The 17,105-nt window shown below is 55.3% G+C and overlaps 52 non-coding genes across 52 annotated transcripts; all 52 read right to left on the bottom strand.

The window, feature by feature from the left end:
• Positions 1–294: 294 nt before the first annotated feature.
• Positions 295–366, bottom strand: Trnah-gug (transfer RNA histidin (anticodon GUG)). The gene has a single exon. It is a non-coding gene; the product is annotated as a tRNA-His (tRNA).
• A 342-nt stretch (positions 367–708) lies between these two features.
• Trnae-cuc (transfer RNA glutamic acid (anticodon CUC)) lies at positions 709–780 on the bottom strand. Its single transcript has one exon. It is a non-coding gene; the product is annotated as a tRNA-Glu (tRNA).
• A 274-nt stretch (positions 781–1,054) lies between these two features.
• Trnal-cag (transfer RNA leucine (anticodon CAG)) lies at positions 1,055–1,136 on the bottom strand. Its single transcript has one exon. It is a non-coding gene; the product is annotated as a tRNA-Leu (tRNA).
• An 80-nt stretch (positions 1,137–1,216) lies between these two features.
• Positions 1,217–1,298, bottom strand: Trnal-aag (transfer RNA leucine (anticodon AAG)). The gene has a single exon. It is a non-coding gene; the product is annotated as a tRNA-Leu (tRNA).
• A 292-nt stretch (positions 1,299–1,590) lies between these two features.
• Positions 1,591–1,662, bottom strand: Trnah-gug (transfer RNA histidin (anticodon GUG)). Its single transcript has one exon. It is a non-coding gene; the product is annotated as a tRNA-His (tRNA).
• Positions 1,663–2,004: 342 nt separating this feature from the next.
• On the bottom strand, positions 2,005–2,076 carry Trnae-cuc (transfer RNA glutamic acid (anticodon CUC)). The gene has a single exon. It is a non-coding gene; the product is annotated as a tRNA-Glu (tRNA).
• A 274-nt stretch (positions 2,077–2,350) lies between these two features.
• Trnal-cag (transfer RNA leucine (anticodon CAG)) lies at positions 2,351–2,432 on the bottom strand. The gene has a single exon. It is a non-coding gene; the product is annotated as a tRNA-Leu (tRNA).
• An 80-nt stretch (positions 2,433–2,512) lies between these two features.
• On the bottom strand, positions 2,513–2,594 carry Trnal-aag (transfer RNA leucine (anticodon AAG)). Its single transcript has one exon. It is a non-coding gene; the product is annotated as a tRNA-Leu (tRNA).
• Positions 2,595–2,886: 292 nt separating this feature from the next.
• On the bottom strand, positions 2,887–2,958 carry Trnah-gug (transfer RNA histidin (anticodon GUG)). Its single transcript has one exon. It is a non-coding gene; the product is annotated as a tRNA-His (tRNA).
• A 342-nt stretch (positions 2,959–3,300) lies between these two features.
• Trnae-cuc (transfer RNA glutamic acid (anticodon CUC)) lies at positions 3,301–3,372 on the bottom strand. Its single transcript has one exon. It is a non-coding gene; the product is annotated as a tRNA-Glu (tRNA).
• A 274-nt stretch (positions 3,373–3,646) lies between these two features.
• Trnal-cag (transfer RNA leucine (anticodon CAG)) lies at positions 3,647–3,728 on the bottom strand. Its single transcript has one exon. It is a non-coding gene; the product is annotated as a tRNA-Leu (tRNA).
• Positions 3,729–3,808: 80 nt separating this feature from the next.
• Trnal-aag (transfer RNA leucine (anticodon AAG)) lies at positions 3,809–3,890 on the bottom strand. Its single transcript has one exon. It is a non-coding gene; the product is annotated as a tRNA-Leu (tRNA).
• A 292-nt stretch (positions 3,891–4,182) lies between these two features.
• Trnah-gug (transfer RNA histidin (anticodon GUG)) lies at positions 4,183–4,254 on the bottom strand. The gene has a single exon. It is a non-coding gene; the product is annotated as a tRNA-His (tRNA).
• A 342-nt stretch (positions 4,255–4,596) lies between these two features.
• Trnae-cuc (transfer RNA glutamic acid (anticodon CUC)) lies at positions 4,597–4,668 on the bottom strand. Its single transcript has one exon. It is a non-coding gene; the product is annotated as a tRNA-Glu (tRNA).
• Positions 4,669–4,942: 274 nt separating this feature from the next.
• Positions 4,943–5,024, bottom strand: Trnal-cag (transfer RNA leucine (anticodon CAG)). The gene has a single exon. It is a non-coding gene; the product is annotated as a tRNA-Leu (tRNA).
• An 80-nt stretch (positions 5,025–5,104) lies between these two features.
• On the bottom strand, positions 5,105–5,186 carry Trnal-aag (transfer RNA leucine (anticodon AAG)). Its single transcript has one exon. It is a non-coding gene; the product is annotated as a tRNA-Leu (tRNA).
• A 292-nt stretch (positions 5,187–5,478) lies between these two features.
• Trnah-gug (transfer RNA histidin (anticodon GUG)) lies at positions 5,479–5,550 on the bottom strand. Its single transcript has one exon. It is a non-coding gene; the product is annotated as a tRNA-His (tRNA).
• A 342-nt stretch (positions 5,551–5,892) lies between these two features.
• Trnae-cuc (transfer RNA glutamic acid (anticodon CUC)) lies at positions 5,893–5,964 on the bottom strand. Its single transcript has one exon. It is a non-coding gene; the product is annotated as a tRNA-Glu (tRNA).
• A 274-nt stretch (positions 5,965–6,238) lies between these two features.
• On the bottom strand, positions 6,239–6,320 carry Trnal-cag (transfer RNA leucine (anticodon CAG)). Its single transcript has one exon. It is a non-coding gene; the product is annotated as a tRNA-Leu (tRNA).
• Positions 6,321–6,400: 80 nt separating this feature from the next.
• On the bottom strand, positions 6,401–6,482 carry Trnal-aag (transfer RNA leucine (anticodon AAG)). Its single transcript has one exon. It is a non-coding gene; the product is annotated as a tRNA-Leu (tRNA).
• Positions 6,483–6,774: 292 nt separating this feature from the next.
• On the bottom strand, positions 6,775–6,846 carry Trnah-gug (transfer RNA histidin (anticodon GUG)). The gene has a single exon. It is a non-coding gene; the product is annotated as a tRNA-His (tRNA).
• A 342-nt stretch (positions 6,847–7,188) lies between these two features.
• Positions 7,189–7,260, bottom strand: Trnae-cuc (transfer RNA glutamic acid (anticodon CUC)). Its single transcript has one exon. It is a non-coding gene; the product is annotated as a tRNA-Glu (tRNA).
• Positions 7,261–7,534: 274 nt separating this feature from the next.
• Positions 7,535–7,616, bottom strand: Trnal-cag (transfer RNA leucine (anticodon CAG)). Its single transcript has one exon. It is a non-coding gene; the product is annotated as a tRNA-Leu (tRNA).
• An 80-nt stretch (positions 7,617–7,696) lies between these two features.
• On the bottom strand, positions 7,697–7,778 carry Trnal-aag (transfer RNA leucine (anticodon AAG)). Its single transcript has one exon. It is a non-coding gene; the product is annotated as a tRNA-Leu (tRNA).
• A 292-nt stretch (positions 7,779–8,070) lies between these two features.
• Trnah-gug (transfer RNA histidin (anticodon GUG)) lies at positions 8,071–8,142 on the bottom strand. Its single transcript has one exon. It is a non-coding gene; the product is annotated as a tRNA-His (tRNA).
• Positions 8,143–8,484: 342 nt separating this feature from the next.
• On the bottom strand, positions 8,485–8,556 carry Trnae-cuc (transfer RNA glutamic acid (anticodon CUC)). Its single transcript has one exon. It is a non-coding gene; the product is annotated as a tRNA-Glu (tRNA).
• A 274-nt stretch (positions 8,557–8,830) lies between these two features.
• Positions 8,831–8,912, bottom strand: Trnal-cag (transfer RNA leucine (anticodon CAG)). The gene has a single exon. It is a non-coding gene; the product is annotated as a tRNA-Leu (tRNA).
• An 80-nt stretch (positions 8,913–8,992) lies between these two features.
• On the bottom strand, positions 8,993–9,074 carry Trnal-aag (transfer RNA leucine (anticodon AAG)). Its single transcript has one exon. It is a non-coding gene; the product is annotated as a tRNA-Leu (tRNA).
• A 292-nt stretch (positions 9,075–9,366) lies between these two features.
• On the bottom strand, positions 9,367–9,438 carry Trnah-gug (transfer RNA histidin (anticodon GUG)). The gene has a single exon. It is a non-coding gene; the product is annotated as a tRNA-His (tRNA).
• A 342-nt stretch (positions 9,439–9,780) lies between these two features.
• Trnae-cuc (transfer RNA glutamic acid (anticodon CUC)) lies at positions 9,781–9,852 on the bottom strand. Its single transcript has one exon. It is a non-coding gene; the product is annotated as a tRNA-Glu (tRNA).
• Positions 9,853–10,126: 274 nt separating this feature from the next.
• Positions 10,127–10,208, bottom strand: Trnal-cag (transfer RNA leucine (anticodon CAG)). The gene has a single exon. It is a non-coding gene; the product is annotated as a tRNA-Leu (tRNA).
• An 80-nt stretch (positions 10,209–10,288) lies between these two features.
• Positions 10,289–10,370, bottom strand: Trnal-aag (transfer RNA leucine (anticodon AAG)). The gene has a single exon. It is a non-coding gene; the product is annotated as a tRNA-Leu (tRNA).
• Positions 10,371–10,662: 292 nt separating this feature from the next.
• Trnah-gug (transfer RNA histidin (anticodon GUG)) lies at positions 10,663–10,734 on the bottom strand. The gene has a single exon. It is a non-coding gene; the product is annotated as a tRNA-His (tRNA).
• A 342-nt stretch (positions 10,735–11,076) lies between these two features.
• Trnae-cuc (transfer RNA glutamic acid (anticodon CUC)) lies at positions 11,077–11,148 on the bottom strand. Its single transcript has one exon. It is a non-coding gene; the product is annotated as a tRNA-Glu (tRNA).
• Positions 11,149–11,422: 274 nt separating this feature from the next.
• Trnal-cag (transfer RNA leucine (anticodon CAG)) lies at positions 11,423–11,504 on the bottom strand. The gene has a single exon. It is a non-coding gene; the product is annotated as a tRNA-Leu (tRNA).
• Positions 11,505–11,584: 80 nt separating this feature from the next.
• On the bottom strand, positions 11,585–11,666 carry Trnal-aag (transfer RNA leucine (anticodon AAG)). Its single transcript has one exon. It is a non-coding gene; the product is annotated as a tRNA-Leu (tRNA).
• Positions 11,667–11,958: 292 nt separating this feature from the next.
• On the bottom strand, positions 11,959–12,030 carry Trnah-gug (transfer RNA histidin (anticodon GUG)). The gene has a single exon. It is a non-coding gene; the product is annotated as a tRNA-His (tRNA).
• A 342-nt stretch (positions 12,031–12,372) lies between these two features.
• Trnae-cuc (transfer RNA glutamic acid (anticodon CUC)) lies at positions 12,373–12,444 on the bottom strand. The gene has a single exon. It is a non-coding gene; the product is annotated as a tRNA-Glu (tRNA).
• Positions 12,445–12,718: 274 nt separating this feature from the next.
• On the bottom strand, positions 12,719–12,800 carry Trnal-cag (transfer RNA leucine (anticodon CAG)). Its single transcript has one exon. It is a non-coding gene; the product is annotated as a tRNA-Leu (tRNA).
• Positions 12,801–12,880: 80 nt separating this feature from the next.
• Positions 12,881–12,962, bottom strand: Trnal-aag (transfer RNA leucine (anticodon AAG)). Its single transcript has one exon. It is a non-coding gene; the product is annotated as a tRNA-Leu (tRNA).
• A 292-nt stretch (positions 12,963–13,254) lies between these two features.
• Positions 13,255–13,326, bottom strand: Trnah-gug (transfer RNA histidin (anticodon GUG)). The gene has a single exon. It is a non-coding gene; the product is annotated as a tRNA-His (tRNA).
• A 342-nt stretch (positions 13,327–13,668) lies between these two features.
• Trnae-cuc (transfer RNA glutamic acid (anticodon CUC)) lies at positions 13,669–13,740 on the bottom strand. Its single transcript has one exon. It is a non-coding gene; the product is annotated as a tRNA-Glu (tRNA).
• Positions 13,741–14,014: 274 nt separating this feature from the next.
• On the bottom strand, positions 14,015–14,096 carry Trnal-cag (transfer RNA leucine (anticodon CAG)). The gene has a single exon. It is a non-coding gene; the product is annotated as a tRNA-Leu (tRNA).
• An 80-nt stretch (positions 14,097–14,176) lies between these two features.
• Positions 14,177–14,258, bottom strand: Trnal-aag (transfer RNA leucine (anticodon AAG)). Its single transcript has one exon. It is a non-coding gene; the product is annotated as a tRNA-Leu (tRNA).
• A 292-nt stretch (positions 14,259–14,550) lies between these two features.
• On the bottom strand, positions 14,551–14,622 carry Trnah-gug (transfer RNA histidin (anticodon GUG)). Its single transcript has one exon. It is a non-coding gene; the product is annotated as a tRNA-His (tRNA).
• Positions 14,623–14,964: 342 nt separating this feature from the next.
• Positions 14,965–15,036, bottom strand: Trnae-cuc (transfer RNA glutamic acid (anticodon CUC)). Its single transcript has one exon. It is a non-coding gene; the product is annotated as a tRNA-Glu (tRNA).
• A 274-nt stretch (positions 15,037–15,310) lies between these two features.
• Positions 15,311–15,392, bottom strand: Trnal-cag (transfer RNA leucine (anticodon CAG)). Its single transcript has one exon. It is a non-coding gene; the product is annotated as a tRNA-Leu (tRNA).
• An 80-nt stretch (positions 15,393–15,472) lies between these two features.
• Positions 15,473–15,554, bottom strand: Trnal-aag (transfer RNA leucine (anticodon AAG)). The gene has a single exon. It is a non-coding gene; the product is annotated as a tRNA-Leu (tRNA).
• Positions 15,555–15,846: 292 nt separating this feature from the next.
• Trnah-gug (transfer RNA histidin (anticodon GUG)) lies at positions 15,847–15,918 on the bottom strand. Its single transcript has one exon. It is a non-coding gene; the product is annotated as a tRNA-His (tRNA).
• A 342-nt stretch (positions 15,919–16,260) lies between these two features.
• Trnae-cuc (transfer RNA glutamic acid (anticodon CUC)) lies at positions 16,261–16,332 on the bottom strand. The gene has a single exon. It is a non-coding gene; the product is annotated as a tRNA-Glu (tRNA).
• Positions 16,333–16,606: 274 nt separating this feature from the next.
• On the bottom strand, positions 16,607–16,688 carry Trnal-cag (transfer RNA leucine (anticodon CAG)). Its single transcript has one exon. It is a non-coding gene; the product is annotated as a tRNA-Leu (tRNA).
• An 80-nt stretch (positions 16,689–16,768) lies between these two features.
• Positions 16,769–16,850, bottom strand: Trnal-aag (transfer RNA leucine (anticodon AAG)). Its single transcript has one exon. It is a non-coding gene; the product is annotated as a tRNA-Leu (tRNA).
• Positions 16,851–17,105: the final 255 nt, after the last annotated feature.

Below are 17,105 nucleotides of genomic sequence, written 5' to 3'. Positions count from 1 at the left end.
CCTGCGCCAGCGTTCCCCGCGTCTCTAGAAAACAGTGCACGACACAGTTTCCTGTTGTGCTGCGACTCGCTGCTCATGCATCGCACCTCAAACAACTGCCCCTTTCGACTATATATTTAACCTCTCAGGCAGCTACCCACGCCCTGGGGCGGCCGAATTTCTTGTTGCTGATAATGAAATGGTAGTGCAACCTGCGGCGTGCGGAACATGAGTGTAAAGTGATGAGAGCATTGTGATTTCAAACACTGGGTGACGATCATGATTGCAGCAACAGCAAGGCAAAACCTTCAAAATTGCCGTGACCAGGATTCGAACCTGGGTTTTTGCGGCCACAACGCAATGTCCTAACCACTAGACGATCACGGCCGCGGAGGCGCCCGGGGAAGCAGTTCTCGCGACTGCACCCGCCCGGTACACAGCAAAGCTCAGCCCACTGCGTCAGACGCGATCTCCATTATATGTATACGGGCAAACGAAACGTGCCTGCGCTGTTAGGACACTAACCAGAGTGGGTAGCTGCATTCATCTCCCTGGCAGTGTCTTGCAGTCCTCCAAGTCTGTTGACCACAGGTGGACAGGTGTCGCATCTCTCTCGCCGTCACTTGTGGCCGTCATTCATACTTAACGTGCTTTTCTGCAAGCGTCAGCGTAGCGTCAGTCGAGCAAAGTCGGGACAAGTCGCCTAAGAGGAGCAACAAAATGGTGGATTTCCGGTACCGGGAATCGAACCCGGGCCTCCTGGGTGAGAGCCAGGTATCCTAGCCACTAGACGACACCGGATAACGACACACGCACTCCTCCAACAAACACGGTGAGCGTCCACCCGCTACTTGACGACATCTGCAAAAATTAACGCTTCCACTTCGTAGAACGGCATGCTCTGGACGTATCTCGTGGAGACGAACGCCAGCAATCATGAGACCAAACTGCGCCGGTGAATCCTGTTGTTACACCGCGCACTGTGCTACGACAGTTTAAGAGAGCGACGCTCACGCTTTGCTGCGCTATTTCCTTCGCGGGAAATCAGTGCTCCTGTTTTCGAGACAGAAAACGTTGGCAGCGGTGGGATTCGAACCCACGCCTCCGAAGAGACTGGTGCCTGAAACCAGCGCCTTAGACCGCTCGGCCACGCTACCTACGCGACGCGGCCGCCGCAGGAGCTGCGTTCTACCCCACGAGAACACAGCGCAATGGCACAAAAACGAGAAGTAAAAATTGGCAGCGGTGGGATTCGAACCCACGCCTCCGAAGAGACTGGTGCCTTAAACCAGCGCCTTAGACCGCTCGGCCACGCTACCTGCGCCAGCGTTCCCCGCGTCTCTAGAAAACAGTGCACGACACAGTTTCCTGTTGTGCTGCGACTCGCTGCTCATGCATCGCACCTCAAACAACTGCCCCTTTCGACTATATATTTAACCTCTCAGGCAGCTACCCACGCCCTGGGGCGGCCGAATTTCTTGTTGCTGATAATGAAATGGTAGTGCAACCTGCGGCGTGCGGAACATGAGTGTAAAGTGATGAGAGCATTGTGATTTCAAACACTGGGTGACGATCATGATTGCAGCAACAGCAAGGCAAAACCTTCAAAATTGCCGTGACCAGGATTCGAACCTGGGTTTTTGCGGCCACAACGCAATGTCCTAACCACTAGACGATCACGGCCGCGGAGGCGCCCGGGGAAGCAGTTCTCGCGACTGCACCCGCCCGGTACACAGCAAAGCTCAGCCCACTGCGTCAGACGCGATCTCCATTATATGTATACGGGCAAACGAAACGTGCCTGCGCTGTTAGGACACTAACCAGAGTGGGTAGCTGCATTCATCTCCCTGGCAGTGTCTTGCAGTCCTCCAAGTCTGTTGACCACAGGTGGACAGGTGTCGCATCTCTCTCGCCGTCACTTGTGGCCGTCATTCATACTTAACGTGCTTTTCTGCAAGCGTCAGCGTAGCGTCAGTCGAGCAAAGTCGGGACAAGTCGCCTAAGAGGAGCAACAAAATGGTGGATTTCCGGTACCGGGAATCGAACCCGGGCCTCCTGGGTGAGAGCCAGGTATCCTAGCCACTAGACGACACCGGATAACGACACACGCACTCCTCCAACAAACACGGTGAGCGTCCACCCGCTACTTGACGACATCTGCAAAAATTAACGCTTCCACTTCGTAGAACGGCATGCTCTGGACGTATCTCGTGGAGACGAACGCCAGCAATCATGAGACCAAACTGCGCCGGTGAATCCTGTTGTTACACCGCGCACTGTGCTACGACAGTTTAAGAGAGCGACGCTCACGCTTTGCTGCGCTATTTCCTTCGCGGGAAATCAGTGCTCCTGTTTTCGAGACAGAAAACGTTGGCAGCGGTGGGATTCGAACCCACGCCTCCGAAGAGACTGGTGCCTGAAACCAGCGCCTTAGACCGCTCGGCCACGCTACCTACGCGACGCGGCCGCCGCAGGAGCTGCGTTCTACCCCACGAGAACACAGCGCAATGGCACAAAAACGAGAAGTAAAAATTGGCAGCGGTGGGATTCGAACCCACGCCTCCGAAGAGACTGGTGCCTTAAACCAGCGCCTTAGACCGCTCGGCCACGCTACCTGCGCCAGCGTTCCCCGCGTCTCTAGAAAACAGTGCACGACACAGTTTCCTGTTGTGCTGCGACTCGCTGCTCATGCATCGCACCTCAAACAACTGCCCCTTTCGACTATATATTTAACCTCTCAGGCAGCTACCCACGCCCTGGGGCGGCCGAATTTCTTGTTGCTGATAATGAAATGGTAGTGCAACCTGCGGCGTGCGGAACATGAGTGTAAAGTGATGAGAGCATTGTGATTTCAAACACTGGGTGACGATCATGATTGCAGCAACAGCAAGGCAAAACCTTCAAAATTGCCGTGACCAGGATTCGAACCTGGGTTTTTGCGGCCACAACGCAATGTCCTAACCACTAGACGATCACGGCCGCGGAGGCGCCCGGGGAAGCAGTTCTCGCGACTGCACCCGCCCGGTACACAGCAAAGCTCAGCCCACTGCGTCAGACGCGATCTCCATTATATGTATACGGGCAAACGAAACGTGCCTGCGGTGTTAGGACACTAACCAGAGTGGGTAGCTGCATTCATCTCCCTGGCAGTGTCTTGCAGTCCTCCAAGTCTGTTGACCACAGGTGGACAGGTGTCGCATCTCTCTCGCCGTCACTTGTGGCCGTCATTCATACTTAACGTGCTTTTCTGCAAGCGTCAGCGTAGCGTCAGTCGAGCAAAGTCGGGACAAGTCGCCTAAGAGGAGCAACAAAATGGTGGATTTCCGGTACCGGGAATCGAACCCGGGCCTCCTGGGTGAGAGCCAGGTATCCTAGCCACTAGACGACACCGGATAACGACACACGCACTCCTCCAACAAACACGGTGAGCGTCCACCCGCTACTTGACGACATCTGCAAAAATTAACGCTTCCACTTCGTAGAACGGCATGCTCTGGACGTATCTCGTGGAGACGAACGCCAGCAATCATGAGACCAAACTGCGCCGGTGAATCCTGTTGTTACACCGCGCACTGTGCTACGACAGTTTAAGAGAGCGACGCTCACGCTTTGCTGCGCTATTTCCTTCGCGGGAAATCAGTGCTCCTGTTTTCGAGACAGAAAACGTTGGCAGCGGTGGGATTCGAACCCACGCCTCCGAAGAGACTGGTGCCTGAAACCAGCGCCTTAGACCGCTCGGCCACGCTACCTACGCGACGCGGCCGCCGCAGGAGCTGCGTTCTACCCCACGAGAACACAGCGCAATGGCACAAAAACGAGAAGTAAAAATTGGCAGCGGTGGGATTCGAACCCACGCCTCCGAAGAGACTGGTGCCTTAAACCAGCGCCTTAGACCGCTCGGCCACGCTACCTGCGCCAGCGTTCCCCGCGTCTCTAGAAAACAGTGCACGACACAGTTTCCTGTTGTGCTGCGACTCGCTGCTCATGCATCGCACCTCAAACAACTGCCCCTTTCGACTATATATTTAACCTCTCAGGCAGCTACCCACGCCCTGGGGCGGCCGAATTTCTTGTTGCTGATAATGAAATGGTAGTGCAACCTGCGGCGTGCGGAACATGAGTGTAAAGTGATGAGAGCATTGTGATTTCAAACACTGGGTGACGATCATGATTGCAGCAACAGCAAGGCAAAACCTTCAAAATTGCCGTGACCAGGATTCGAACCTGGGTTTTTGCGGCCACAACGCAATGTCCTAACCACTAGACGATCACGGCCGCGGAGGCGCCCGGGGAAGCAGTTCTCGCGACTGCACCCGCCCGGTACACAGCAAAGCTCAGCCCACTGCGTCAGACGCGATCTCCATTATATGTATACGGGCAAACGAAACGTGCCTGCGCTGTTAGGACACTAACCAGAGTGGGTAGCTGCATTCATCTCCCTGGCAGTGTCTTGCAGTCCTCCAAGTCTGTTGACCACAGGTGGACAGGTGTCGCATCTCTCTCGCCGTCACTTGTGGCCGTCATTCATACTTAACGTGCTTTTCTGCAAGCGTCAGCGTAGCGTCAGTCGAGCAAAGTCGGGACAAGTCGCCTAAGAGGAGCAACAAAATGGTGGATTTCCGGTACCGGGAATCGAACCCGGGCCTCCTGGGTGAGAGCCAGGTATCCTAGCCACTAGACGACACCGGATAACGACACACGCACTCCTCCAACAAACACGGTGAGCGTCCACCCGCTACTTGACGACATCTGCAAAAATTAACGCTTCCACTTCGTAGAACGGCATGCTCTGGACGTATCTCGTGGAGACGAACGCCAGCAATCATGAGACCAAACTGCGCCGGTGAATCCTGTTGTTACACCGCGCACTGTGCTACGACAGTTTAAGAGAGCGACGCTCACGCTTTGCTGCGCTATTTCCTTCGCGGGAAATCAGTGCTCCTGTTTTCGAGACAGAAAACGTTGGCAGCGGTGGGATTCGAACCCACGCCTCCGAAGAGACTGGTGCCTGAAACCAGCGCCTTAGACCGCTCGGCCACGCTACCTACGCGACGCGGCCGCCGCAGGAGCTGCGTTCTACCCCACGAGAACACAGCGCAATGGCACAAAAACGAGAAGTAAAAATTGGCAGCGGTGGGATTCGAACCCACGCCTCCGAAGAGACTGGTGCCTTAAACCAGCGCCTTAGACCGCTCGGCCACGCTACCTGCGCCAGCGTTCCCCGCGTCTCTAGAAAACAGTGCACGACACAGTTTCCTGTTGTGCTGCGACTCGCTGCTCATGCATCGCACCTCAAACAACTGCCCCTTTCGACTATATATTTAACCTCTCAGGCAGCTACCCACGCCCTGGGGCGGCCGAATTTCTTGTTGCTGATAATGAAATGGTAGTGCAACCTGCGGCGTGCGGAACATGAGTGTAAAGTGATGAGAGCATTGTGATTTCAAACACTGGGTGACGATCATGATTGCAGCAACAGCAAGGCAAAACCTTCAAAATTGCCGTGACCAGGATTCGAACCTGGGTTTTTGCGGCCACAACGCAATGTCCTAACCACTAGACGATCACGGCCGCGGAGGCGCCCGGGGAAGCAGTTCTCGCGACTGCACCCGCCCGGTACACAGCAAAGCTCAGCCCACTGCGTCAGACGCGATCTCCATTATATGTATACGGGCAAACGAAACGTGCCTGCGCTGTTAGGACACTAACCAGAGTGGGTAGCTGCATTCATCTCCCTGGCAGTGTCTTGCAGTCCTCCAAGTCTGTTGACCACAGGTGGACAGGTGTCGCATCTCTCTCGCCGTCACTTGTGGCCGTCATTCATACTTAACGTGCTTTTCTGCAAGCGTCAGCGTAGCGTCAGTCGAGCAAAGTCGGGACAAGTCGCCTAAGAGGAGCAACAAAATGGTGGATTTCCGGTACCGGGAATCGAACCCGGGCCTCCTGGGTGAGAGCCAGGTATCCTAGCCACTAGACGACACCGGATAACGACACACGCACTCCTCCAACAAACACGGTGAGCGTCCACCCGCTACTTGACGACATCTGCAAAAATTAACGCTTCCACTTCGTAGAACGGCATGCTCTGGACGTATCTCGTGGAGACGAACGCCAGCAATCATGAGACCAAACTGCGCCGGTGAATCCTGTTGTTACACCGCGCACTGTGCTACGACAGTTTAAGAGAGCGACGCTCACGCTTTGCTGCGCTATTTCCTTCGCGGGAAATCAGTGCTCCTGTTTTCGAGACAGAAAACGTTGGCAGCGGTGGGATTCGAACCCACGCCTCCGAAGAGACTGGTGCCTGAAACCAGCGCCTTAGACCGCTCGGCCACGCTACCTACGCGACGCGGCCGCCGCAGGAGCTGCGTTCTACCCCACGAGAACACAGCGCAATGGCACAAAAACGAGAAGTAAAAATTGGCAGCGGTGGGATTCGAACCCACGCCTCCGAAGAGACTGGTGCCTTAAACCAGCGCCTTAGACCGCTCGGCCACGCTACCTGCGCCAGCGTTCCCCGCGTCTCTAGAAAACAGTGCACGACACAGTTTCCTGTTGTGCTGCGACTCGCTGCTCATGCATCGCACCTCAAACAACTGCCCCTTTCGACTATATATTTAACCTCTCAGGCAGCTACCCACGCCCTGGGGCGGCCGAATTTCTTGTTGCTGATAATGAAATGGTAGTGCAACCTGCGGCGTGCGGAACATGAGTGTAAAGTGATGAGAGCATTGTGATTTCAAACACTGGGTGACGATCATGATTGCAGCAACAGCAAGGCAAAACCTTCAAAATTGCCGTGACCAGGATTCGAACCTGGGTTTTTGCGGCCACAACGCAATGTCCTAACCACTAGACGATCACGGCCGCGGAGGCGCCCGGGGAAGCAGTTCTCGCGACTGCACCCGCCCGGTACACAGCAAAGCTCAGCCCACTGCGTCAGACGCGATCTCCATTATATGTATACGGGCAAACGAAACGTGCCTGCGGTGTTAGGACACTAACCAGAGTGGGTAGCTGCATTCATCTCCCTGGCAGTGTCTTGCAGTCCTCCAAGTCTGTTGACCACAGGTGGACAGGTGTCGCATCTCTCTCGCCGTCACTTGTGGCCGTCATTCATACTTAACGTGCTTTTCTGCAAGCGTCAGCGTAGCGTCAGTCGAGCAAAGTCGGGACAAGTCGCCTAAGAGGAGCAACAAAATGGTGGATTTCCGGTACCGGGAATCGAACCCGGGCCTCCTGGGTGAGAGCCAGGTATCCTAGCCACTAGACGACACCGGATAACGACACACGCACTCCTCCAACAAACACGGTGAGCGTCCACCCGCTACTTGACGACATCTGCAAAAATTAACGCTTCCACTTCGTAGAACGGCATGCTCTGGACGTATCTCGTGGAGACGAACGCCAGCAATCATGAGACCAAACTGCGCCGGTGAATCCTGTTGTTACACCGCGCACTGTGCTACGACAGTTTAAGAGAGCGACGCTCACGCTTTGCTGCGCTATTTCCTTCGCGGGAAATCAGTGCTCCTGTTTTCGAGACAGAAAACGTTGGCAGCGGTGGGATTCGAACCCACGCCTCCGAAGAGACTGGTGCCTGAAACCAGCGCCTTAGACCGCTCGGCCACGCTACCTACGCGACGCGGCCGCCGCAGGAGCTGCGTTCTACCCCACGAGAACACAGCGCAATGGCACAAAAACGAGAAGTAAAAATTGGCAGCGGTGGGATTCGAACCCACGCCTCCGAAGAGACTGGTGCCTTAAACCAGCGCCTTAGACCGCTCGGCCACGCTACCTGCGCCAGCGTTCCCCGCGTCTCTAGAAAACAGTGCACGACACAGTTTCCTGTTGTGCTGCGACTCGCTGCTCATGCATCGCACCTCAAACAACTGCCCCTTTCGACTATATATTTAACCTCTCAGGCAGCTACCCACGCCCTGGGGCGGCCGAATTTCTTGTTGCTGATAATGAAATGGTAGTGCAACCTGCGGCGTGCGGAACATGAGTGTAAAGTGATGAGAGCATTGTGATTTCAAACACTGGGTGACGATCATGATTGCAGCAACAGCAAGGCAAAACCTTCAAAATTGCCGTGACCAGGATTCGAACCTGGGTTTTTGCGGCCACAACGCAATGTCCTAACCACTAGACGATCACGGCCGCGGAGGCGCCCGGGGAAGCAGTTCTCGCGACTGCACCCGCCCGGTACACAGCAAAGCTCAGCCCACTGCGTCAGACGCGATCTCCATTATATGTATACGGGCAAACGAAACGTGCCTGCGCTGTTAGGACACTAACCAGAGTGGGTAGCTGCATTCATCTCCCTGGCAGTGTCTTGCAGTCCTCCAAGTCTGTTGACCACAGGTGGACAGGTGTCGCATCTCTCTCGCCGTCACTTGTGGCCGTCATTCATACTTAACGTGCTTTTCTGCAAGCGTCAGCGTAGCGTCAGTCGAGCAAAGTCGGGACAAGTCGCCTAAGAGGAGCAACAAAATGGTGGATTTCCGGTACCGGGAATCGAACCCGGGCCTCCTGGGTGAGAGCCAGGTATCCTAGCCACTAGACGACACCGGATAACGACACACGCACTCCTCCAACAAACACGGTGAGCGTCCACCCGCTACTTGACGACATCTGCAAAAATTAACGCTTCCACTTCGTAGAACGGCATGCTCTGGACGTATCTCGTGGAGACGAACGCCAGCAATCATGAGACCAAACTGCGCCGGTGAATCCTGTTGTTACACCGCGCACTGTGCTACGACAGTTTAAGAGAGCGACGCTCACGCTTTGCTGCGCTATTTCCTTCGCGGGAAATCAGTGCTCCTGTTTTCGAGACAGAAAACGTTGGCAGCGGTGGGATTCGAACCCACGCCTCCGAAGAGACTGGTGCCTGAAACCAGCGCCTTAGACCGCTCGGCCACGCTACCTACGCGACGCGGCCGCCGCAGGAGCTGCGTTCTACCCCACGAGAACACAGCGCAATGGCACAAAAACGAGAAGTAAAAATTGGCAGCGGTGGGATTCGAACCCACGCCTCCGAAGAGACTGGTGCCTTAAACCAGCGCCTTAGACCGCTCGGCCACGCTACCTGCGCCAGCGTTCCCCGCGTCTCTAGAAAACAGTGCACGACACAGTTTCCTGTTGTGCTGCGACTCGCTGCTCATGCATCGCACCTCAAACAACTGCCCCTTTCGACTATATATTTAACCTCTCAGGCAGCTACCCACGCCCTGGGGCGGCCGAATTTCTTGTTGCTGATAATGAAATGGTAGTGCAACCTGCGGCGTGCGGAACATGAGTGTAAAGTGATGAGAGCATTGTGATTTCAAACACTGGGTGACGATCATGATTGCAGCAACAGCAAGGCAAAACCTTCAAAATTGCCGTGACCAGGATTCGAACCTGGGTTTTTGCGGCCACAACGCAATGTCCTAACCACTAGACGATCACGGCCGCGGAGGCGCCCGGGGAAGCAGTTCTCGCGACTGCACCCGCCCGGTACACAGCAAAGCTCAGCCCACTGCGTCAGACGCGATCTCCATTATATGTATACGGGCAAACGAAACGTGCCTGCGGTGTTAGGACACTAACCAGAGTGGGTAGCTGCATTCATCTCCCTGGCAGTGTCTTGCAGTCCTCCAAGTCTGTTGACCACAGGTGGACAGGTGTCGCATCTCTCTCGCCGTCACTTGTGGCCGTCATTCATACTTAACGTGCTTTTCTGCAAGCGTCAGCGTAGCGTCAGTCGAGCAAAGTCGGGACAAGTCGCCTAAGAGGAGCAACAAAATGGTGGATTTCCGGTACCGGGAATCGAACCCGGGCCTCCTGGGTGAGAGCCAGGTATCCTAGCCACTAGACGACACCGGATAACGACACACGCACTCCTCCAACAAACACGGTGAGCGTCCACCCGCTACTTGACGACATCTGCAAAAATTAACGCTTCCACTTCGTAGAACGGCATGCTCTGGACGTATCTCGTGGAGACGAACGCCAGCAATCATGAGACCAAACTGCGCCGGTGAATCCTGTTGTTACACCGCGCACTGTGCTACGACAGTTTAAGAGAGCGACGCTCACGCTTTGCTGCGCTATTTCCTTCGCGGGAAATCAGTGCTCCTGTTTTCGAGACAGAAAACGTTGGCAGCGGTGGGATTCGAACCCACGCCTCCGAAGAGACTGGTGCCTGAAACCAGCGCCTTAGACCGCTCGGCCACGCTACCTACGCGACGCGGCCGCCGCAGGAGCTGCGTTCTACCCCACGAGAACACAGCGCAATGGCACAAAAACGAGAAGTAAAAATTGGCAGCGGTGGGATTCGAACCCACGCCTCCGAAGAGACTGGTGCCTTAAACCAGCGCCTTAGACCGCTCGGCCACGCTACCTGCGCCAGCGTTCCCCGCGTCTCTAGAAAACAGTGCACGACACAGTTTCCTGTTGTGCTGCGACTCGCTGCTCATGCATCGCACCTCAAACAACTGCCCCTTTCGACTATATATTTAACCTCTCAGGCAGCTACCCACGCCCTGGGGCGGCCGAATTTCTTGTTGCTGATAATGAAATGGTAGTGCAACCTGCGGCGTGCGGAACATGAGTGTAAAGTGATGAGAGCATTGTGATTTCAAACACTGGGTGACGATCATGATTGCAGCAACAGCAAGGCAAAACCTTCAAAATTGCCGTGACCAGGATTCGAACCTGGGTTTTTGCGGCCACAACGCAATGTCCTAACCACTAGACGATCACGGCCGCGGAGGCGCCCGGGGAAGCAGTTCTCGCGACTGCACCCGCCCGGTACACAGCAAAGCTCAGCCCACTGCGTCAGACGCGATCTCCATTATATGTATACGGGCAAACGAAACGTGCCTGCGCTGTTAGGACACTAACCAGAGTGGGTAGCTGCATTCATCTCCCTGGCAGTGTCTTGCAGTCCTCCAAGTCTGTTGACCACAGGTGGACAGGTGTCGCATCTCTCTCGCCGTCACTTGTGGCCGTCATTCATACTTAACGTGCTTTTCTGCAAGCGTCAGCGTAGCGTCAGTCGAGCAAAGTCGGGACAAGTCGCCTAAGAGGAGCAACAAAATGGTGGATTTCCGGTACCGGGAATCGAACCCGGGCCTCCTGGGTGAGAGCCAGGTATCCTAGCCACTAGACGACACCGGATAACGACACACGCACTCCTCCAACAAACACGGTGAGCGTCCACCCGCTACTTGACGACATCTGCAAAAATTAACGCTTCCACTTCGTAGAACGGCATGCTCTGGACGTATCTCGTGGAGACGAACGCCAGCAATCATGAGACCAAACTGCGCCGGTGAATCCTGTTGTTACACCGCGCACTGTGCTACGACAGTTTAAGAGAGCGACGCTCACGCTTTGCTGCGCTATTTCCTTCGCGGGAAATCAGTGCTCCTGTTTTCGAGACAGAAAACGTTGGCAGCGGTGGGATTCGAACCCACGCCTCCGAAGAGACTGGTGCCTGAAACCAGCGCCTTAGACCGCTCGGCCACGCTACCTACGCGACGCGGCCGCCGCAGGAGCTGCGTTCTACCCCACGAGAACACAGCGCAATGGCACAAAAACGAGAAGTAAAAATTGGCAGCGGTGGGATTCGAACCCACGCCTCCGAAGAGACTGGTGCCTTAAACCAGCGCCTTAGACCGCTCGGCCACGCTACCTGCGCCAGCGTTCCCCGCGTCTCTAGAAAACAGTGCACGACACAGTTTCCTGTTGTGCTGCGACTCGCTGCTCATGCATCGCACCTCAAACAACTGCCCCTTTCGACTATATATTTAACCTCTCAGGCAGCTACCCACGCCCTGGGGCGGCCGAATTTCTTGTTGCTGATAATGAAATGGTAGTGCAACCTGCGGCGTGCGGAACATGAGTGTAAAGTGATGAGAGCATTGTGATTTCAAACACTGGGTGACGATCATGATTGCAGCAACAGCAAGGCAAAACCTTCAAAATTGCCGTGACCAGGATTCGAACCTGGGTTTTTGCGGCCACAACGCAATGTCCTAACCACTAGACGATCACGGCCGCGGAGGCGCCCGGGGAAGCAGTTCTCGCGACTGCACCCGCCCGGTACACAGCAAAGCTCAGCCCACTGCGTCAGACGCGATCTCCATTATATGTATACGGGCAAACGAAACGTGCCTGCGCTGTTAGGACACTAACCAGAGTGGGTAGCTGCATTCATCTCCCTGGCAGTGTCTTGCAGTCCTCCAAGTCTGTTGACCACAGGTGGACAGGTGTCGCATCTCTCTCGCCGTCACTTGTGGCCGTCATTCATACTTAACGTGCTTTTCTGCAAGCGTCAGCGTAGCGTCAGTCGAGCAAAGTCGGGACAAGTCGCCTAAGAGGAGCAACAAAATGGTGGATTTCCGGTACCGGGAATCGAACCCGGGCCTCCTGGGTGAGAGCCAGGTATCCTAGCCACTAGACGACACCGGATAACGACACACGCACTCCTCCAACAAACACGGTGAGCGTCCACCCGCTACTTGACGACATCTGCAAAAATTAACGCTTCCACTTCGTAGAACGGCATGCTCTGGACGTATCTCGTGGAGACGAACGCCAGCAATCATGAGACCAAACTGCGCCGGTGAATCCTGTTGTTACACCGCGCACTGTGCTACGACAGTTTAAGAGAGCGACGCTCACGCTTTGCTGCGCTATTTCCTTCGCGGGAAATCAGTGCTCCTGTTTTCGAGACAGAAAACGTTGGCAGCGGTGGGATTCGAACCCACGCCTCCGAAGAGACTGGTGCCTGAAACCAGCGCCTTAGACCGCTCGGCCACGCTACCTACGCGACGCGGCCGCCGCAGGAGCTGCGTTCTACCCCACGAGAACACAGCGCAATGGCACAAAAACGAGAAGTAAAAATTGGCAGCGGTGGGATTCGAACCCACGCCTCCGAAGAGACTGGTGCCTTAAACCAGCGCCTTAGACCGCTCGGCCACGCTACCTGCGCCAGCGTTCCCCGCGTCTCTAGAAAACAGTGCACGACACAGTTTCCTGTTGTGCTGCGACTCGCTGCTCATGCATCGCACCTCAAACAACTGCCCCTTTCGACTATATATTTAACCTCTCAGGCAGCTACCCACGCCCTGGGGCGGCCGAATTTCTTGTTGCTGATAATGAAATGGTAGTGCAACCTGCGGCGTGCGGAACATGAGTGTAAAGTGATGAGAGCATTGTGATTTCAAACACTGGGTGACGATCATGATTGCAGCAACAGCAAGGCAAAACCTTCAAAATTGCCGTGACCAGGATTCGAACCTGGGTTTTTGCGGCCACAACGCAATGTCCTAACCACTAGACGATCACGGCCGCGGAGGCGCCCGGGGAAGCAGTTCTCGCGACTGCACCCGCCCGGTACACAGCAAAGCTCAGCCCACTGCGTCAGACGCGATCTCCATTATATGTATACGGGCAAACGAAACGTGCCTGCGGTGTTAGGACACTAACCAGAGTGGGTAGCTGCATTCATCTCCCTGGCAGTGTCTTGCAGTCCTCCAAGTCTGTTGACCACAGGTGGACAGGTGTCGCATCTCTCTCGCCGTCACTTGTGGCCGTCATTCATACTTAACGTGCTTTTCTGCAAGCGTCAGCGTAGCGTCAGTCGAGCAAAGTCGGGACAAGTCGCCTAAGAGGAGCAACAAAATGGTGGATTTCCGGTACCGGGAATCGAACCCGGGCCTCCTGGGTGAGAGCCAGGTATCCTAGCCACTAGACGACACCGGATAACGACACACGCACTCCTCCAACAAACACGGTGAGCGTCCACCCGCTACTTGACGACATCTGCAAAAATTAACGCTTCCACTTCGTAGAACGGCATGCTCTGGACGTATCTCGTGGAGACGAACGCCAGCAATCATGAGACCAAACTGCGCCGGTGAATCCTGTTGTTACACCGCGCACTGTGCTACGACAGTTTAAGAGAGCGACGCTCACGCTTTGCTGCGCTATTTCCTTCGCGGGAAATCAGTGCTCCTGTTTTCGAGACAGAAAACGTTGGCAGCGGTGGGATTCGAACCCACGCCTCCGAAGAGACTGGTGCCTGAAACCAGCGCCTTAGACCGCTCGGCCACGCTACCTACGCGACGCGGCCGCCGCAGGAGCTGCGTTCTACCCCACGAGAACACAGCGCAATGGCACAAAAACGAGAAGTAAAAATTGGCAGCGGTGGGATTCGAACCCACGCCTCCGAAGAGACTGGTGCCTTAAACCAGCGCCTTAGACCGCTCGGCCACGCTACCTGCGCCAGCGTTCCCCGCGTCTCTAGAAAACAGTGCACGACACAGTTTCCTGTTGTGCTGCGACTCGCTGCTCATGCATCGCACCTCAAACAACTGCCCCTTTCGACTATATATTTAACCTCTCAGGCAGCTACCCACGCCCTGGGGCGGCCGAATTTCTTGTTGCTGATAATGAAATGGTAGTGCAACCTGCGGCGTGCGGAACATGAGTGTAAAGTGATGAGAGCATTGTGATTTCAAACACTGGGTGACGATCATGATTGCAGCAACAGCAAGGCAAAACCTTCAAAATTGCCGTGACCAGGATTCGAACCTGGGTTTTTGCGGCCACAACGCAATGTCCTAACCACTAGACGATCACGGCCGCGGAGGCGCCCGGGGAAGCAGTTCTCGCGACTGCACCCGCCCGGTACACAGCAAAGCTCAGCCCACTGCGTCAGACGCGATCTCCATTATATGTATACGGGCAAACGAAACGTGCCTGCGCTGTTAGGACACTAACCAGAGTGGGTAGCTGCATTCATCTCCCTGGCAGTGTCTTGCAGTCCTCCAAGTCTGTTGACCACAGGTGGACAGGTGTCGCATCTCTCTCGCCGTCACTTGTGGCCGTCATTCATACTTAACGTGCTTTTCTGCAAGCGTCAGCGTAGCGTCAGTCGAGCAAAGTCGGGACAAGTCGCCTAAGAGGAGCAACAAAATGGTGGATTTCCGGTACCGGGAATCGAACCCGGGCCTCCTGGGTGAGAGCCAGGTATCCTAGCCACTAGACGACACCGGATAACGACACACGCACTCCTCCAACAAACACGGTGAGCGTCCACCCGCTACTTGACGACATCTGCAAAAATTAACGCTTCCACTTCGTAGAACGGCATGCTCTGGACGTATCTCGTGGAGACGAACGCCAGCAATCATGAGACCAAACTGCGCCGGTGAATCCTGTTGTTACACCGCGCACTGTGCTACGACAGTTTAAGAGAGCGACGCTCACGCTTTGCTGCGCTATTTCCTTCGCGGGAAATCAGTGCTCCTGTTTTCGAGACAGAAAACGTTGGCAGCGGTGGGATTCGAACCCACGCCTCCGAAGAGACTGGTGCCTGAAACCAGCGCCTTAGACCGCTCGGCCACGCTACCTACGCGACGCGGCCGCCGCAGGAGCTGCGTTCTACCCCACGAGAACACAGCGCAATGGCACAAAAACGAGAAGTAAAAATTGGCAGCGGTGGGATTCGAACCCACGCCTCCGAAGAGACTGGTGCCTTAAACCAGCGCCTTAGACCGCTCGGCCACGCTACCTGCGCCAGCGTTCCCCGCGTCTCTAGAAAACAGTGCACGACACAGTTTCCTGTTGTGCTGCGACTCGCTGCTCATGCATCGCACCTCAAACAACTGCCCCTTTCGACTATATATTTAACCTCTCAGGCAGCTACCCACGCCCTGGGGCGGCCGAATTTCTTGTTGCTGATAATGAAATGGTAGTGCAACCTGCGGCGTGCGGAACATGAGTGTAAAGTGATGAGAGCATTGTGATTTCAAACACTGGGTGACGATCATGATTGCAGCAACAGCAAGGCAAAACCTTCAAAATTGCCGTGACCAGGATTCGAACCTGGGTTTTTGCGGCCACAACGCAATGTCCTAACCACTAGACGATCACGGCCGCGGAGGCGCCCGGGGAAGCAGTTCTCGCGACTGCACCCGCCCGGTACACAGCAAAGCTCAGCCCACTGCGTCAGACGCGATCTCCATTATATGTATACGGGCAAACGAAACGTGCCTGCGGTGTTAGGACACTAACCAGAGTGGGTAGCTGCATTCATCTCCCTGGCAGTGTCTTGCAGTCCTCCAAGTCTGTTGACCACAGGTGGACAGGTGTCGCATCTCTCTCGCCGTCACTTGTGGCCGTCATTCATACTTAACGTGCTTTTCTGCAAGCGTCAGCGTAGCGTCAGTCGAGCAAAGTCGGGACAAGTCGCCTAAGAGGAGCAACAAAATGGTGGATTTCCGGTACCGGGAATCGAACCCGGGCCTCCTGGGTGAGAGCCAGGTATCCTAGCCACTAGACGACACCGGATAACGACACACGCACTCCTCCAACAAACACGGTGAGCGTCCACCCGCTACTTGACGACATCTGCAAAAATTAACGCTTCCACTTCGTAGAACGGCATGCTCTGGACGTATCTCGTGGAGACGAACGCCAGCAATCATGAGACCAAACTGCGCCGGTGAATCCTGTTGTTACACCGCGCACTGTGCTACGACAGTTTAAGAGAGCGACGCTCACGCTTTGCTGCGCTATTTCCTTCGCGGGAAATCAGTGCTCCTGTTTTCGAGACAGAAAACGTTGGCAGCGGTGGGATTCGAACCCACGCCTCCGAAGAGACTGGTGCCTGAAACCAGCGCCTTAGACCGCTCGGCCACGCTACCTACGCGACGCGGCCGCCGCAGGAGCTGCGTTCTACCCCACGAGAACACAGCGCAATGGCACAAAAACGAGAAGTAAAAATTGGCAGCGGTGGGATTCGAACCCACGCCTCCGAAGAGACTGGTGCCTTAAACCAGCGCCTTAGACCGCTCGGCCACGCTACCTGCGCCAGCGTTCCCCGCGTCTCTAGAAAACAGTGCACGACACAGTTTCCTGTTGTGCTGCGACTCGCTGCTCATGCATCGCACCTCAAACAACTGCCCCTTTCGACTATATATTTAACCTCTCAGGCAGCTACCCACGCCCTGGGGCGGCCGAATTTCTTGTTGCTGATAATGAAATGGTAGTGCAACCTGCGGCGTGCGGAACATGAGTGTAAAGTGATGAGAGCATTGTGATTTCAAACACTGGGTGACGAT

This window comes from Schistocerca nitens, unplaced genomic scaffold (genome assembly GCF_023898315.1).
Source record: "Schistocerca nitens isolate TAMUIC-IGC-003100 unplaced genomic scaffold, iqSchNite1.1 HiC_scaffold_259, whole genome shotgun sequence".
NCBI classification, from domain to species: Eukaryota; Metazoa; Arthropoda; class Insecta; order Orthoptera; family Acrididae; genus Schistocerca; species Schistocerca nitens.
Note: the sequence above shows the minus strand (reverse complement) of the source record. Positions and strands in the feature narration are given on the sequence as shown.